A 17773-nucleotide genomic window follows, 5' to 3' on the forward strand; every position below is an offset into this window, starting at 1 on the left:
ATCTTCAGCTTGTGTTCTTACCTCACCTCAACCTCCCGATGCCTTCTGACCAATCTGTGCCTGAAGAAGGGCTTAAAGGAGAAATCAGGCCTATTTTTACATGAATCTGAATTCAAACGGTTTCTTCACAATTGATTTGAAATCGCTTTGTCAAGAAAGGGCCCTGTTCATATTGCACAGAACTTTTAATGACATTTTGAGTCTGTTAAGAGGAAAAAAAGGCACGTTTAGATGATGCCCCCAGACCTAGCATTGTCGGTAACTGGAAGTATTAGCTGCACCAGCTTCTCCAGTTCGGTAGCACCGATTTTGGTCGTTTTTTCCCCCTATCGACAGTACTCAGCGACGTCTAGCGATCAAGATCTATGTCAAAATTGGCCCGATTTCTCCTGTAAGCATGCTGACCAGTTTGAGATGATGGTCCCTATTACACCATCAACCATCATTTTCAACATCACAGTTTACCTACTGTGGCCTGTACCTTTCCATTTTGGGATTTCATCAGTAGTCCTCACTGGCTTATTTCTTTGCCTTTTGTGAATTCCATCACTTTTTGTCATTAATAATAATAAAAAATGAAACATTATGTTACAGGTCCCAAGTGTGGGACTGACATAACAAAGATAAGAAGATCCTGTGAAACAGGTGGAAAAACAAGGAGATGACACAGGCTGCTTCTTGTCAGTTTTTCATCCAAAGTGCATCTTTTATTGACTAGCAATCATGTCAAAGTCTGTGCAATAAGTCTGTTTCAACAGTAACATGTTCTTTAACATTACATTTATGTATCTCAATACATTCATCACATACATATGCTCATGTATCCCAAAAACACATTCATACATTCACATTTTTTTCACACCCGTGAGAAATAGGCCACTATGGCTGAATAGGGCAATAACATGGACATACCATTGTATTTAAGTACAGGCTACCTGTAGCAAACCACCTGACTAACCATTCAATAGAGCTCTATACATAGAATTCTAACGTAGCAAAAGTCAGAGAATAGCACATAAAGATTCAGTTCAATATTATAAAACACTTCACCCGTTTAAATATACAGTACATACAAAACAGCAGTATTAAAGGCACTAGTTACATTACGTATACTCAATATGATTCAGATAACAAACATTCATTCCAGTGTCATGGCTTAGTATATTTACATTCATTACTTCAAGATAACTGTTATATCAAAACTGTGTTTTTTAACATACGTCTTCATACTTTACGAAATACTATTCCTTGTATCAACTTATCTATTTATTTACTGTATACTCGTATTCCTTATCAGAATAATCATGTCTTATGACCAGTGTGTATTTATCTATTTATACTCTCAAAACGTTGTTAAATTCTATATCTTATAACCAGTGTGTCTTAACTTATTTATGTTCATCAAACATCATAACATATCCGTTTTATAAAAGCAGTGGGTGAACGTATTTCTACTCATCAAACTTTGTGAAATAACCGTGTCTAAAAAAGGATCCAGCTAGCTAACAGACGGCAGCTCTAACCGTCTGAAGCACATCAGTTTGCCGCCACAGACAGCTCGCGAGACGGCTGCTGAACGTTAACCTCAGCTAGCCGCTTCCTACGATGGCAAACCTAACTAGACTGCATTTCCGGCGGGAACTGCGAAAGTGTGCTTGCCCTGGTCCGGTCAGCAACGTGAGCGGACAGTGGCATACGCTATGCTGAACCTGGCTTGATCCAGGCATTGTAACAGTGCCTTTCAATGTTGGAGCAGTGGCAATATCTCAAAAGCTCTAGGAGAGGGCTATTCAACTATTGGCTTGCGGGTTGAATGCGATTTGTTGGATTTTACCTTTGGCCTGCCTTCGAATTTAGCTTCTATGACTGAGATCAAATCAATAAAATAAAATGACAGCAGTGATTGAAATGACAGCAGTGAAATGATGCGTCTTGCGCCTCTCAAACTGGGCTATCAGGTAACCTACAGTACAACAGAAATTATGAAATATGACCAAGGCATTAAAAAGCTGCTTGTTTGTCAGGATACTTTTTCACTGATTTATTTAAAAAAAAATATGAGCTATGAGTGTGAATGTTATATATTCCATCCCACAAATTATGTTTTACTGGTTTATTTCACAAATAATCTATATAGATTTGCTCTATAAAGACCTTATGTCTGTTTGGGATTGTTTTGTGAGCCTGGGGTTGTTTTGAGAGCCTATTGATGTAGCCTATCTCAGAATAAAGGAATACTTCATATTACTCTAAACCACCGTCTGTAAATCAACTGTATACTACTGTCTACATTGCACTATATTTCTTGACCTGTCTCTGTATGTTTCATCACCTTTCTATACTTTGCCTCACATTGCAACACAGCTCAGATCTTTGGTTGCTATGAAGGCCAGTCGTTCTAAATGGATGGTTGCTATGGCCAAAGGCCAGTTCTATCTCTGCTGTTGTCAAGCGGGCATATCGTAGAATTCTGATTAACCTTATCTTAAAACATCTCTATTTTACTTAGCCCACTTCCATACAGTGGGTCCCATTAAGAAGTGGCCACTTCATTCACGCTTACCGTGATACACACAGCAGCATTAAATTAATCTGTCACCATACGCCTATGCCTACGTTTGCAAAGAAAACATTTTAATTTGATTCACATGAAACGTTACATTTCATGTACATGTTGACAATGAGTAGGCTAGTTTTGGTTGTTGGTGGTGTTATTGCATCCCTTAGTTATGCCTACAATGCAAGTTCCCTTAAGCGGTCACAGACGTAGGTGCTACTGTACTTTTAGGGCTAAAGTGCTTCGTGAATTACTGTTAGTAAAAAAAATAGCAGTCCTAAAGTTACACGTGATGAAGTTACGAGTGCAAGCATCTCATATCAAATGACCATGGCATTACGCTAAACAACATAAATCCCAATTAGCAACATACATCTCCTCCCTATAGCTAGCCACACAAGAAATGAATGATACTAAATCTCTGCTTAGCATGCTTCTCCGCTTAGCATTCTAATAACAGAAGGGGCACATTTATGTTGACCACTACAACATGACTCATTATGTCTGTAACGTTAACTGTATAAAACACTTACTTTCATAAAGGACGCACACCATCCAGCACATGGAAACCGATATTTTAGGTTCTTGGCCACAAACTCAAAACGTGTCTCTCTGAAGCCCTGTTCTAGAATCTTTGCTCTGAAGGCTGTGTTGCTAGGCGACATCAAATAAACGAAATGATAGTCTTTCAGTATTAAATGTGTACGTGTGATTCCGAATGGATGTGTGTGGTTTGCAAGAATAAACAAGAAATAACATTTCCAATAATTTCCCATGATAAATTACATAATATTTGCACCTTCCTTACTTGTGAATCTCACACCGTATTTCAAGTAGGCTACACTAGTGAAATGTAATACAACGTTGCCACCTAGCGTTCAGATAGGTAGGCTATTTAACATTAACGTGACATTGCTTGTTTATTCTTTCGTCAACTCCATGCTTTTAGGAAAACAATCTTTTTTTATCATAGTTCCCTCTTCAACGAGCGATTACCAGCTCGTTTTTGTAACAGAGATAGCTGTTTATTGTTTCTAGGTTTACAGAAACACCTATTCATATTAATACAGGAAATCAAGTTAACGCTGCCGACCACTGTTTGTCTATTACATGGCCCAGAATGCCTTGCATGTCTTTATAACAAAACAACCCAGTAAAACCTCATTTCCCGTAAATATATGAATTTGCATACTTGTAACATTTTTAATAAACTCTCCCATTATGACATTTAACAATAAGGAACATTTTTATTTGAATACCGTCAATGTGAAAACAACTCTATTATGTAAGCTATATATAGCTACTGTTCTCCTTGCTATTTCAGTTCGTAAGTCCATGCTATCCCATGGCAGAGCAAGGATTTCATGATTGGGCAAGGCTGCCTAGAGACATTGTGGCTCCCCAGAGAGATTGTGCATACTTGGAAGGCATTGTGATAACAGTACAACTGCAAATGTGAAAGGTGATAGTTACCAAAAATGGATGGGTGGTTTGCCAAATGATGGAAACTTTTAGAATATTTCTTTTTTTTTTTAGCTTATGCACCCTCACATTGGAGTCCCCAGTTCATATACAAAATTTGGTATCGATATGTGACAGTGTTCCTGAGATATGGACGACTTCCTGTTTCGGAGCTTCGCCGCCGATTTCGTTTGGCTGTGACGGGCAAACGCTTTCAAAAATCAAAAATCCTTCCGGTAACTTTTGTGAGGCTTGGTCCAAGGATAATGTACGTCAAGTTTCGTGGCGTTCGGACCAAATTTGTGACCTGTGAAAATTTAGTTTCGCTTTCTGTTCAATCCAATATGGCGGACGAACGGCACGCCCACCTGACGTCATCTTCGCGACCAACTTACACCGGTACTGACCGGACGTTTTAAAGTTGGAACGGTGTCTCTGTCTCAAAGGGCCTAGGCGCTAGGGCTGACAAAAAATTAGGGAGACGGGAAAAATAATAATAAAAATAATAACTAGACTGCATTTCCGGCGGGAACTGCGAAAGTGTGCTTGCCCTGGTCCGGTCACCAACGTGAGCAGACAGTGACATACGCTATGCTGAACCTGGCTTGATCCAAGCATTCTAACAGTGCCTTTCAGTGTTGGAGCAGTGGCAATACCTCAAAAGCTCTATTCAACTATTGCCTTGCGGGGTGAATGCGGTTCGTTGGCTTTTACCTGTGGCCTGCCTTCGAATTTAGCTTCTATGACTAAAATCAAATCAATAAAATAAAACAACAGCAGTGATTGGCTGCAAAAATAAATAATGTCACGCGTCTTGCACCTCTCAAACTGGGCTATCAGGTAACCTAGAGAAAAATTTGAAATTATGAAATATGACTAAGGTATTAAAATGCTGCTTGTTTGTCAGGATACTTTTTCACTGATTTATTTTAGAAATATGAGCTATGAGTGTGAATGTTATATATAACATCCCCTAATTCTGTTTTACTGTTTATTTGACAAATAATCTATATGGATTTGCTCTATAAAGACCTTATTTCTGTTTGGGATTGTTTTGAGAGCCTATTGATGTATCTCAGAATAAAGGAATGTCCACAACATTAGTGATGGGGTTTTTTTTGTGTGTGAATGTATTTTACTTAACTCATTGAATGTAGCTGGATACTCATGAATGCATGTCTCTAACAGCCACAATAGGAGTAATTTTAGCAACACCGTATTTTGTGTGGCCCATAACGACCCAGTGGATCATGAAAATGTGCCAAAATTCACATTCCTTGCTTGTTGGTACATTAATCCCATTCAGATTGCCACTTATCTGAGATGTAAAGGCTCTGGCATGCTCTGGCTCTGCAGCAATTTCTGCTGTCCTGAATGCGCGTTAAATTGTTAAGGTTAGCGCCTGCGCACTACGGATTAACTGTGATACTCTGCCCCACCAACTGGGGGCGGTACGTCGAGCCTGAAAGTAGGACACAACCACCAAAGAAGCCTGAAACGCCTGAAGAAAAGAAGAACTTGGGATGTGCGAGCACTAAACGAAGGAAGAGCTGATGAAGGAAAAAGCACCACGAGTACGTTCGCCTGTCTGCTGGGAAGTTTGATAAGCTGGCCCATCGCATCGCTCCATTTATCATCCACCAGAACACACACAGCACACCTGTTGGTATAGCTGAGAGACTAGCTTAGCCTACTTGCTTATTAGGCTACTCATGTAGCTAAGTGACTCGGTGCTGCGAGGGCAGCAATATTGGTGCGATACAAAGTAAAGACATTTTTCTGAACACATGCAGTAGTGTCATGGTAAGAAAGAGTTGTGCGTACAGATGTCCTCAATTAAATTTGTATTGAGTCTTCACACCTGCCTCATACCAAAAAGTATGAACCAAAAACCTGTAAATATGACGTGTCAATAAAAGTTTTGAAGTAACTATTTGTGTTCATAATGTATGTCTCACTGTGATAATGGGTGTATTTAGAGCGAGCGGTAGCCTAGGTTATTCCTTCAATTATTATTATGATAACATTATCCGGTGTTGACAGGCGAGTTTCGAGATTGAGTTCAGCATTGTTCAGGAGTAGGCTAGGTAATAATGATTGCACCTGGGAGAGGTAGGCTACATTCCCTTTATTATTATAATCACTATTGATAACGCATTATATAAGGAACAGGCGAGAATGCATCTCGATCAGCAAGTGTTACATGGGTTTCGCCTGAGCGTTGTAGATAGATACCTTTAATTGGCTCTGGGTTTTGCGATTTGATTTCAGCATACGCTCATTTTTAAAAGATGCATTTAATCCGAAGTCATGTCAGCTCTCTATGCAGGGAGTAGGGCTGTCACTTTTATTCGAACATGACGTGAAATATCCGTAGTCGAACTATAAATAAACTATTCGGTTTTTAGTGCTGTGTAGCGCATTTCCCGGTGTTGACAGGCGAGTTTCGAGATTTGAGTTCAGCATTGTTCAGGAGTAGGCTAGGTGATAATGATTGCACCTGGGAGAGGTAGGCTACATTCCCTTTATTATTATAATCACTATTGATAACGCATTATATAAGGAACAGGCGAGAATGCATCTCGATCAGCAACTGGGTTTCGCCTGAGCATTGTAGATAGATACCTTTAATTGGCTCTGGGTTTTGCGATTTGATTTCAGCATACGCTCATTTTTAAAAGATGCATTTAATCCGAAGTCATGTCAGCTCTCCATGCATGGAGTAAAGGCTGTCACTGTCTATGATTAGTTTTATTTTATTGTTTACCATCTCATTCAGTGCTATATGATCCAGGGCTCATTACCAAATCAAGCCAATATAATAGCCAGTAGCCACAATGAGCCCATGCAGCCACCCTGTTTCGACAATCAAAGGTAACGCACAGAACGGCCAGCAGACAGATAATTACGTCCCCAACTCATCTAAAATGTGGTGTCTTGAAATACTTTGGGTTCTACATCATAGATGGTAAAGTGACCATTAAATATAATGTTAAAGAATGTATCTGTGGATTGTGGCTTTACATCGGTCGAAGTTGACTCCATGTCGTGGTGTCTCACGTAACTCAAAGCCAGGCAAGCTGAGGACAGGCGCTCTGTTCCATCGTCGTTATGGTAACCAAACAAGTCTTCTTCTGTCTAGGTTTGTTTCTACGTTTAAGTGTTGTTCTTCTATGTGGTCCACCTACTGGAGGGGAGTGTTTACAGCAGTTCCGTTTCACACATGCGCAGTCTACGCGTCACTTTGACGCGCGGTCTTAAATTTCGGTCGACTCAAAGACGCGACGCATGCTGTAAAAATGACGCAATTCTCGTCACGCGTTCACCAGTGCCGCGTGTGCGGGACGCAGACGCGGGACCATACTTTAGGCTTAAGAGTTCAGTATAGGTTTAAGGTCTGGGGCAGGGATTTGACATTCTGTGACTTCTTCATTGAGGGCTTGCTTAGCAGCACTGTCCGCTTTCTCATTTCCCCTCAGACCAACATGGCCTGGGACCCAGCAAAAAACTACACTCAAGTTCTGGTTCTTTAGACGTTCTAGTTGATCAAGCTCAGCTTTGGTTGTACTTTTTGCGTGACATTAAAGCCTACTGGAAAGATTTTTAATTGCTATTTAATTGAATGCAATTTACTTTTACGATTAAATAAAATTAATTTATCCCTCTCACCCATAGTTTTCTATTTATTTACAAATGTACATAGGCCTACTGTAATTACATTTATACATAGTTATTCTACTGATCTTTATACTATTCATCCTGCACATAAACTTATTCTTACTACTCTTATAATGTTGTTTCTGCACTACAATGACACTGTTTCCACACTGCACATAGCTGTATGTTATGTACATATCTGTTATATATTTGTCATATTGAATATCCATATTTGAATATTATTATATTCTGTTAACACACTGCATATATCTATATTATTATTTCTACTATTATAATGTTACTATTACATACATTATTCTACTTATTGTATGAGATAACTGCTAATACACTGCACATATTTATATTTAATTCATATTACTCTAAACCACCTTCTGTAAATCAACTGTATACTACTGTCTACATTGCACTATATTTCTTGACTTGTCTCTGTATATTTCATCACCTTTCTATACTTTGCATCACATTGTATGCATACTGTAGCTACATGAATCACAGCTAAGATCCCTGGTTGCTATGAAGGCCAGTCGTTCTAAATGGATGGTTGAATGCTATGGCCAAAGGCCAGTTATCTCTGCCGTTGTCAAGCGGGCATATCCTAACTTTATCTTATTTTAAACATCTCTATTTTACTTAGCCTACTTCCATACAGTGACTCCTATTAAGAAGTGGCCACTTCATTCGCGCTTACCGTGATTCACGCAGCAATATTTTTATATTAATCTGTCACCACATGCCTATGCCTATGCCAACGTTTGCAAAGATGAGAATCTTTTAATTTGATTCACAATGAAACGTTACATTTAATGTACATGTAAACAATGAGTAGGCTACTTTTGGTTGTTGTTGGTGGTGTTACTGCATCCCTTGGTTATGCCTACAATTCAAAATTGTTCCCTCGTGATTGTTAGACGCATTTCAAAACATCGCGACGTGAAATGCCACCACAAAACATTGTTTGTGAATCGGTCTTATTAGGAGTCCTCGCTTAAGCTGTCACAGACTCAGGCGCTACTTTTAGGGCTAAAATGCTTCCTGAATTACTCTTAGTAAAAAAAATAGGAGTCTAAAGTTACGAGTGACGAAGTTACTGTTGTCAGCTTCTACAAGCATCTCATATCAAATGACCATGGCATTACGCTAAGCAACATAAATCTCATAACGTTACAGCAACATCTCCTCCCTATGACCTAGCTAGCTAGAAGCTAGCTTCTAGCCACACAAGAAATGAATGATGTTAAAATCTCCGCTTAGCATTCTAATAACAGAAGGGGCACAGGACCACTACAACATGACTCATTATGTCTGTAACGTTAACTGTATAAAACACTTACTTTCATAAAGGAAGCACACCATCCAGCACATACACATGGAAACCGATATTTTAGGTAGCCTACTTGGCCACGAACTCAAAACGTGTCTCTCTGAAGCTCTGTTCTAGAATCTTTGCTCTGAAGTCTGTCCCAGTTGCTAAGCAACATCAAATAAACGAATAGACAGTCTTCCAGTATTAAATGTGTACGTGTGATTACGAATGGATGTGTGTGGTTTGCAATTAGAATAAACAAGAAATAACATTTCCAATAATTTCCCATGATAAATTACATAATATTTGCACCTTCTTTCCTTGTGAAGCTCACACTAATTCCACCGCATTTAGTGAAATGTAATACAACGTTGCCACCTAGCGTTCAGTAGGCTATTTAAGATAAACGTGGCATTTCCTGCTTATTCTTTTGTCAACAACACCATGCTTTTAGGAAAACAATCTTTTTATCATAGTTCCCTCTTCAATGAGCGATTACCAGCTCGTTTTTGTAACAGAGATAGCTGTTTATTGTCCCTAGGTTTACAGAAACACCTATTTATATTAATACGTAGCCTATGGAGTGCTGCCGACCACTGTTCATTACATGGCCCAGAATGCCTTGCATGTCTTTACAACAAAACAACACAGTAAAACCTAAATGCCCGTAAACATATGCATTTGCATACTTGTAACATTTTTAATAATAGTCTCCCATCATGATATGTAACAATAATGAAAAAATTAATTTGAATATCGTCAATGTGAAAACAACTCTATTATGTAAGCTATATATAGCTACTGTTCTCCTTGCTATTTCAGTTCGTAAGTCAATACTATCCCATGGCAGAGCAAGGATTTCATGATTGGGCAAGGTTGCCTGGAGACAATGTGTCTGCTCTGAGACCTTGTGCATACATGGAAGGCATTGTGATAAATGGTGAATGGTGTAAGTTACCAAATACCTGTGGGTGGTTTGCCAAATGATGGAAACTTTTGGAATATTTCTTTTTTTTTTTTTGTTGCCTATGCACCCTCACACTGGAGTCCCCAGTTCATATACAAAATTTGGTATCGATATGTGACAGTGTTCCTGAGATATGGACGACTTCCTGTTTCGGAGCTTCGCCGCCGATTTCGTTTGGCTGTGACGGGCAAACGCTTTCGAAAATCAAAAATCCTTCCGCTAACATTTGTGAGGCTTGGTCCAAGGATAATGTACGTCAAGTTTCGTGGCGTTCGGACCAAATTTGTGACCTGTGAAAATTTAGTTTCGCTTTCTGTTCAATCCAATATGGCGGACGAACGGCACGCCCACCTGACGTCATCTTCGCGACCAACTTACACCGGTACTGACCGGACGTTTTAAAGTTGGAACGGTGTCTCTGTCTCAAAGGGCCTAGGCGCTAGGGCTGACAAAAAAATTAGGGAGACGGGAAAAATAATAATAAAACTTAAGAAGAACAATAAGTGTGCTGCTTTGCAAGCACACTTAATAAAACTTAAGAAGAACAATAAGTGTGCTGCTTTGCAAGCACACTTAATAATAAAACTTAAGAAGAACAATAAGTGTGCTGCTTTGCAAGCACACTTAATAACATATAAATTTAAAAGTTCACAATAACACAAAAACAAGTTATCAAATAGACATCAGTCATGAGTTGCAGACACCATGAAACGGATGGCGTTTATACAGTACCAGAGACCGTCATCTCTGACAGTACTAACCTGTGAAACAGGTGGAAAAACAAGGAGATGACACAGGCTGCTTCTTGTCAGTTTTTCATCCAAAGTGCATCTGTGGGCAGAGCGGTGGTCCGCTCCCATAGGAACCCAGACGCAACTGCACCTCCTGTGTCACGAGCTTATGTTCCTACTAGCAGAGCCCGTCATTCTCTGCTACTAGGCACTAGGCCGTTCTAGAGTAATAACAGAGACGGTTGATACAGCGAGACGATTCATAAGCGGGTAAATAGGGAGGGAAAGTAATCTCATCGCCATCTAGTGGTTGCGTTCCTAGAGTTTAGCGGGGGGGGGGGGGGGGGGGGGGGGGGGGGATGGGATTTTTTTTTAGAAAAAATATATCTCGGTGCACATTGGGATCTTAATGCCTTCCATATGTTAGGCACTGGGGTCACCTCTATTGCTTCAAGTGGTCATACCTTATTTTTAGGATCAGTTGAATTGTTTTGAGTTTTTGTCGTAACATGGTGATAACAAACTACAGTTGCATGTGACGTCACAGGTTTGGGCGCTTAATCTCTAACTGATCAATACGGCAATTTGCTTAACTGGCTTACATATTTTTGTAATAATGGAAGGTGATGTAAACCGCGTGGTGATAACCTTTATGTCTGGATAACTGGTGTTGTGCTTCTACTCACATGAAGAGCTGGCAGTAAGTGTTAAGTGGCAATGCTAACCAGGCTAATAAACAAACCATGCTACTGTGAGTAACGTCGAAGGGTAAAGTCACGTGGCTTTTTTTGTAGTTCGTTTATGAAAACAAAAGGAGCAATTTCGATTTTTTTTAAATAAGGCAAAATAGGGTCTGACATTTTCACAGTTAGAAGATTATTACTGTATAGACACTGAACAATATTTTTGGTGGATAAGATCGCTGATTTGGCTTCACAGTATTTTTTTTAAAATAGGTCTATGGGACTTAAAGGTCTAGTATGTAGGAAATAATGGAAAATAAACTGTAACCATTCCAAAAATGATCACCATATGTTGTCAGAGAGTAAGGAAACACGATGAATTGAAGTAATGGCTTATTTGACAACATTACTCTAACCCGTAAAACCCATGAAAAAAATTGAGTTACGGGGCGGAATCTCTTGGAATTTTCGTTTATGTTTTGAACGATTAATTCTAGAATAGCGTATAATAATGGGCTAGCGCGTCCTCCTATTTGGGTTGCCAAATTAGCAAAGGCCAACTGTCAACAGCTGTCAGTTGTAGTCATGAACGCCTACGAGAGGCAGGACATTTTCCAAACTTAAAACAAGAAACAAATTAGGCCTAAGTGGACATCGGAGGAGCTTCCTGAGATGGTGACGTCTTCGTCAAACGAAGAATATCAAGTCTGACGCAGAGCTGGCCATATTTCTCCACAACAGGTAGCCTAGGCTAAACTTCATCTGCATCGCTAACTTCAGCTAAATATGTTACATTGGTTAGAGAGGTATTTTTTGTTTTCACTGCTTCCGTAATGTGTAGCTGAGTCATAGTTGGAGAAACGTTAAAGCAGCTGCAGGTCAACTAACGTTATTAGCTAAGTCTTCATTACATCTGGCAACCCAGAAGAGGCTCGCGTCTGGTATTATTGAGAACGTTCACCAGTGTTTTGATTTTGGCCTACAGAACGTTCGGTAACAATCCTACAAATCGCACCTTTAACATTGGAGCTGCTCTTCGATAGGAACGCAACCACTTGGGGCGCTGGTTTTCACTTTCCCTCGTTGTGACGTGGGGTTCGAAGCTGTCACGCCCATTTAGGAGTCTAGCGGGAGGTCCAGTGTCTATGTATTCCTATGGGAGAAATGAACATTTTCACGGAATATGACCAATCCCTTAGCCCTACATTCAGCGATGTAAGTTTTGAACCCATTTTCTAGAAGCCACATGTCTCCCTAACATTCCGACATTGAAATTGTTTTTTTTCCAACGAAACAAATAAAGACAAAAGTAGCTTTGTTTGTGATCTGTCACTGTCTCCTCAAAGCTCTGGTGCACAGCCACCTGTTCTCAGAGGCTCTAGACTCAGAGATGGTTGATAAACTAACCTAACATATTTTTTGTTAGAACTAGTAGACTACCACAAAGTTGCTGAGTATATGTTATTTCAGGTTTGTTTGGGACAATATATAAGTTTAACTAAAGTTCTTAGCTGCTAGCTAGCGAACATTCCCATTCACTTTCCGTTTACTGTGCTAACGTTAGCTAGCTAGCTCGGTTAACGGGACAAAATTAAATTATTCATTCCGTGTCCGAAAGAGTGTTTCATTGGCATCACACACAAACAATGACTGTAAAATAGTATAGAAAATTATATGTATATGTTATTATTGCTTATTCAGAGAAAGGTTATGTTTTGACACGCCTATTTAGGAGTCCGGAACTAGTGCCATTTCGTTCCATTGGTGAATCAGAGCCCGTCTACGGAGAGCCTTGCCACTCCGTATTAAAGGTCCAGTATGTAGGAAATAATGAAAAATAAACTGTAACCATTCCAAAAATGATCACCATATGTTGTCAGAGAGTAAGGAAACACGATGAATTGAAGTAATGGCTTATTTGACAACATTACTCTAACCCGTAAAAGCCTGTAAAACCCATGAAAAAAAATTAGTTACGGGGCGGAATCTCTTGGAATTTTCGTTTATGTTTTGAACGATTAATTCTAGAATAGCTTATTAATAATGGGCTAGCGCGTCCTCCTATTTGGGTTGCCAAATTAGCAAAGGCCAACTGTCAACAATTGTCAGTTGTAGTCATGAACGCCTACGAGAGGCAGGCAAATTTCCAAAATTAAAACAAGAAACACATTAAGTGGACATCGGAGGAGCTTCCTGAGATGGTGACGTCTTCATCAAACGAAGAATATCAAGTCTGACGCAGAGCTGGCCATATTTCTCCACAACGGGTAGCCTAGGCTAAACTTTATCTGCATCGCTAACTTCAGCTAAATATGTTACGTTGGTTAGAGAGGTATTTTTTGTTTTCACTGTTTCCGTAATGTGTAGCTGGGTCATGGTTGGAGAAACGTTAAAGCAGCTGCAGGTCAACTAACGTTAGCTAAGTCTTCATTACATCTGGCAACCCAGAAGAGGCTCGCGTCTGGTAGTCTTGAGAACGTTCACCAGTGTTTTGATTTTGGCCTACAGAACGTTTGGTAACAATCCTACAAATCGCACCTTTAAGTCCCATTGTACCGAATTTTGGATGCAGTTCCACCAGAGTTCCACTGGGGGCGATCGCCATGAGTGCAGAATGAATGGGAGTCAATGGAGCTAGACGGCTAAAATTGTCTCTTTCACCTGATTGTCGTTGACAAATCTCAGATTTGATTGTAGTTTGTATAACTTCAACATGGGTTATAGGTCAAAAGTTGAATGAACGAGTACTTATGTCCTTTTGATTTCTTACAGGTTGGGTCGTTGTTGCACATAACACGCTAGCATTGTGCTAATGAATGACGTCATTGACACATTTGAAAGGCTTTTAAGAACAATTAAGTGACTTTAAAAATATAATACTCAACCAAGTGTATTTTCTTTGCCTCCCCTTTCGAATACAATACTCAAATTACTTGAAAAAAAATTATATCCCGAATAAAGTGGATTTTGAGGGGTACAGCTCCATAGACCTCCATGCATTCTGGTCTCGTGGATAAGCGCCCTCATGTGGAACCACAGAAGGAACTGCAACCAGTTCAGAAACCGGAAGTTTTCCGAGAGTGGCAGTTCTCCCCTTATTAGACATTCTCTGGGTGAATCGTCTTATGATTCATCTTAGTTAACTATAGAGCTGGTAAGTCCCGCCCATTCGCTAAACCCCCAGTGGACCTCTAGATTAAAAAATCGTCAATGCAAGTGAATGTGAGAAAATAATTATTTTCTGGTCCCGTTTGTGCCATGAACATATGTTGTCTGTGAATTTTTAATATAATTTTTCATGTTACGAGTTTGACAGTATATTATATGATTCTTCAGCTATCAGTTGTGGAAAAGACATAACGAGAAAGACTACATGTTGCCTGTGACGTGAGCTAGCTCTAATCGCTAACATTAACTGAGATGCTAGTTTTTGTAACGGCAGGAATAAACACACATAGTAACACAAATATTCTAAACATGTCTAGCTTCACTCAACACATTAACACTATGATACAGTGTGATTGTAAAGTTGTATGGTTCACTGTGTTCAAAGTCGATCTTAATAACCCTCTACATCTCGACCAACTGATGGTTGTTATGGGAAACTAGTTCGCTGTCGTCTAGCGGAAAGTTGTAGTCCACAAAGTGCTCTCACACAAAGTTTAACCGCATCAAACTTCTACCCGCTCAATTGTAGCAATCTTTACACGAAAATTTATATTAAAAATTCACAGACAACAAATGTTCACATTCATGGCAAAATTCAAATGGGACCAGAAAATAATTATTTTCTCACATTCACTTGCATTAACGATTTTTCAATCTAGAGGTCCAGCGGGGATAGCGGAAAGGGCGGGACTTACTAGCTCTATACACGGGTTTCCCGTTTACCAACAAAACTAGATGCGCGCGCAGCCTTGAGGCAGAAGACGCTTGGTGGCCGTCCACAACGTTATAAACTTAACCTAAATAGTCGGCTGCTGTAAGCTACAATCGGATTTTTTTGTATACCCCTGTTGTCTCAATGATAATAACATCTCATTTCAGACTATATTTCAAAGTTTGATGTTCATTTGGATTATTAATATAACATCGTATTTTGTCATTTTTGGCAAAGACATGCATTTCGTTAGGTATATTGAACATATTTAACATTCTCTAACCATCGTGATTTCGAATTGGTGCCGTTTTCAGCACAAAAACTCATTTTATTCTTTTGCTCTTTTGCATTGCTCTATGCTGTTCTATGGTGCTTTCTGCCTCTTGGTTGCGCACGCATGTTTTCGTGACGTTCCATAGAAATCCATGTATAGAATCTTTGGTAATAATATAAAAATACAGTAATAATCTAATATTGACAAATAAAAGTCCTACTAGGCATAGTGCCGTTCTAGATGAATCATATAAAAATACAAATGCAGTTAATAAACCACAACACTTGTGGTCACCTATTTGGGTGCGCCACACATTATTAAGACAAAAACATAAATGTATGTGGATTTATGTGACTTTCTTCTTTCTACATTATTTTAGCTAGGAATTTCTGGCAAAGTTCTCAATTGGTTTGCATCCTACCTCAAAGGACATTCATTCATCTCCTTTCTGAGAGCTGGGGAGAAGCCTTCTTCATTTCAACCATCAAAACCATGCCTGCTTTCCACGGCTCCAGACTGGCAGGGTGAGTGGATCTTGGGAAACAACTCAAGTTCCCTAAGCCACATAGCTCCAACAACACAGCGCCTAGATATGGTCATCTTCTCAGATTCCACCAAGCAGGTGATCATGTGAGAATTGACAGTGCCCTGAGAAGAACACATGTAGGAGGCTCATGAAAGGAAGCGTGCCAAATACCATGAGCTGGTGGAGCAGTGCAGGAGCTGTGGCTGGAAGGCTTGCTATTGAAATAGGCTGTCGGGGCTTTGCAGGGAATTTACTCTGCTGGGCTTTGACAGCTGGAATCACTGGAACATCTAAGAGGGGGGCCATGCCACTAGGTGGCTTTGGACAAAGAGGGTGAGCACGTGGCTTGATGCTACTGGGATGCAAGCCGGGACCTGATCAACCCCAGCTGGGTCACCTAGGTGAGGAGGACTGACGTTGAAAGACTCGAAAACCTCAGTTGACCCCAGGAACATCACTGATGAAGCATCCCAGTTCATCCAAAGAGATGTACAACTTCACCACAGACAAACCTCAGGGGTCAGTACTTGAGCCTCTTGTTGTCTCCATTGACATAACTTCCTTAGGTGAAATCATTTGCTCCAAAGGATTTGCCAATCATTGTTATGCAGATGATGATTTACCTGTCTTTCCCACCTGATGAGTATACTATTTCCATGTATATTTCCATATTTACTATATCCAGGACTATTTCAGTTTGGATGAAAGACACCTTCGGCTCAAGCTCTCCAAAACTGAGCTTCTGGTATTCCCAAATAATACAGATGTTCCCTAACAGATCAGCATCCAGCTTGGCTCATCTTTACTGACTCCTACTAAAAGTAAGTTAGGTGACCGACTACATTTCTCTGAGTATGTAGCCTCAGTCACAAAATCATGTCGGTTTATATACAATATTCGAAAGTCAAGTCAAGTCAGTTTTATTTGTATAGTGCAACCCAAAGCGCTCCACATATAAGACATTGTCATTGACACATAGACTAACAAAGACAATAGCGGACGGAGCGGCGTAGTCGCCAGCGTACCCGTGACACCAAGACATAGAACTAGCCTACATTTATGAAACAACAAACGCAAAAGATGCCGGACGGAGCGGCGTAGTCGCCAGCGAACCCGTGACACCAAGACATACAAGACAGACAACAAACAAATGAATAAATAAAATAAAATTAAAATAAAATTAGTCCAATTTCCAACCGGCTGAAAATGTCCAAGGGCAATGATGACTCACGTGAAACTGCGCACAGCTGTGTCTCCACAACCGATGCAACCAACAAAGTTCTTTACACTCACTGGCAGTCTGGAGATAACGTGAACGTTAGGCCTTGTTAGTCTGGAGATCACTGGAAGCATACCAGTCCGAAAGTCGTGGGCGATCTTATAGATCAGCAACTCGGTGGACTTAGCTGCTATAACAGCCACAGTTTGTTGGTCCGTATAATGAGTTATTCAACGTTAACGTTAGTCTACTCAATCCAGACTCCAGGCAGTTGGCATGGCAGCTCACAGGTCAGAAACAGCTCGGCGGCCTCGGCAGATCTTTCGCAGAGTAGCTCCAGCTGCTGTCCCGAGAAATCCCCTCGACCAGACAGCAAAGTGCAGCACCGGCTCACAGATGGATGGGAAGGATGTAAGAGGCCCAGGACAAAAGCTAGCCATAGCAAGCTCCCAATGGACAGACGTTAACAACATCAGCCGACTTGAAAGCAGTAA

The 17773-nt window shown here is 40.2% G+C and overlaps 1 long non-coding RNA gene across 1 annotated transcript in view; it reads left to right on the forward strand.

Moving 5' to 3' along the window:
• The window catches only part of LOC121705712, a 31635-nt gene extending 14754 nt beyond the window's left edge, over window positions 1-16881 (forward strand). Inside the window, exons 5-6 of the long non-coding RNA XR_006030875.1 lie at window positions 15914-16579; window positions 16746-16881. This is a non-coding gene — a long non-coding RNA (uncharacterized LOC121705712). The remainder of the gene's footprint in view (window positions 1-15913; window positions 16580-16745) is intronic.
• Window positions 16882-17773: the final 892 nt, after the last annotated feature.

The sequence above is a fragment of the Alosa sapidissima genome, chromosome 3 (assembly GCF_018492685.1).
Source record: "Alosa sapidissima isolate fAloSap1 chromosome 3, fAloSap1.pri, whole genome shotgun sequence".
Lineage (NCBI taxonomy): Eukaryota > Metazoa > Chordata > Actinopteri > Clupeiformes > Clupeidae > Alosa > Alosa sapidissima.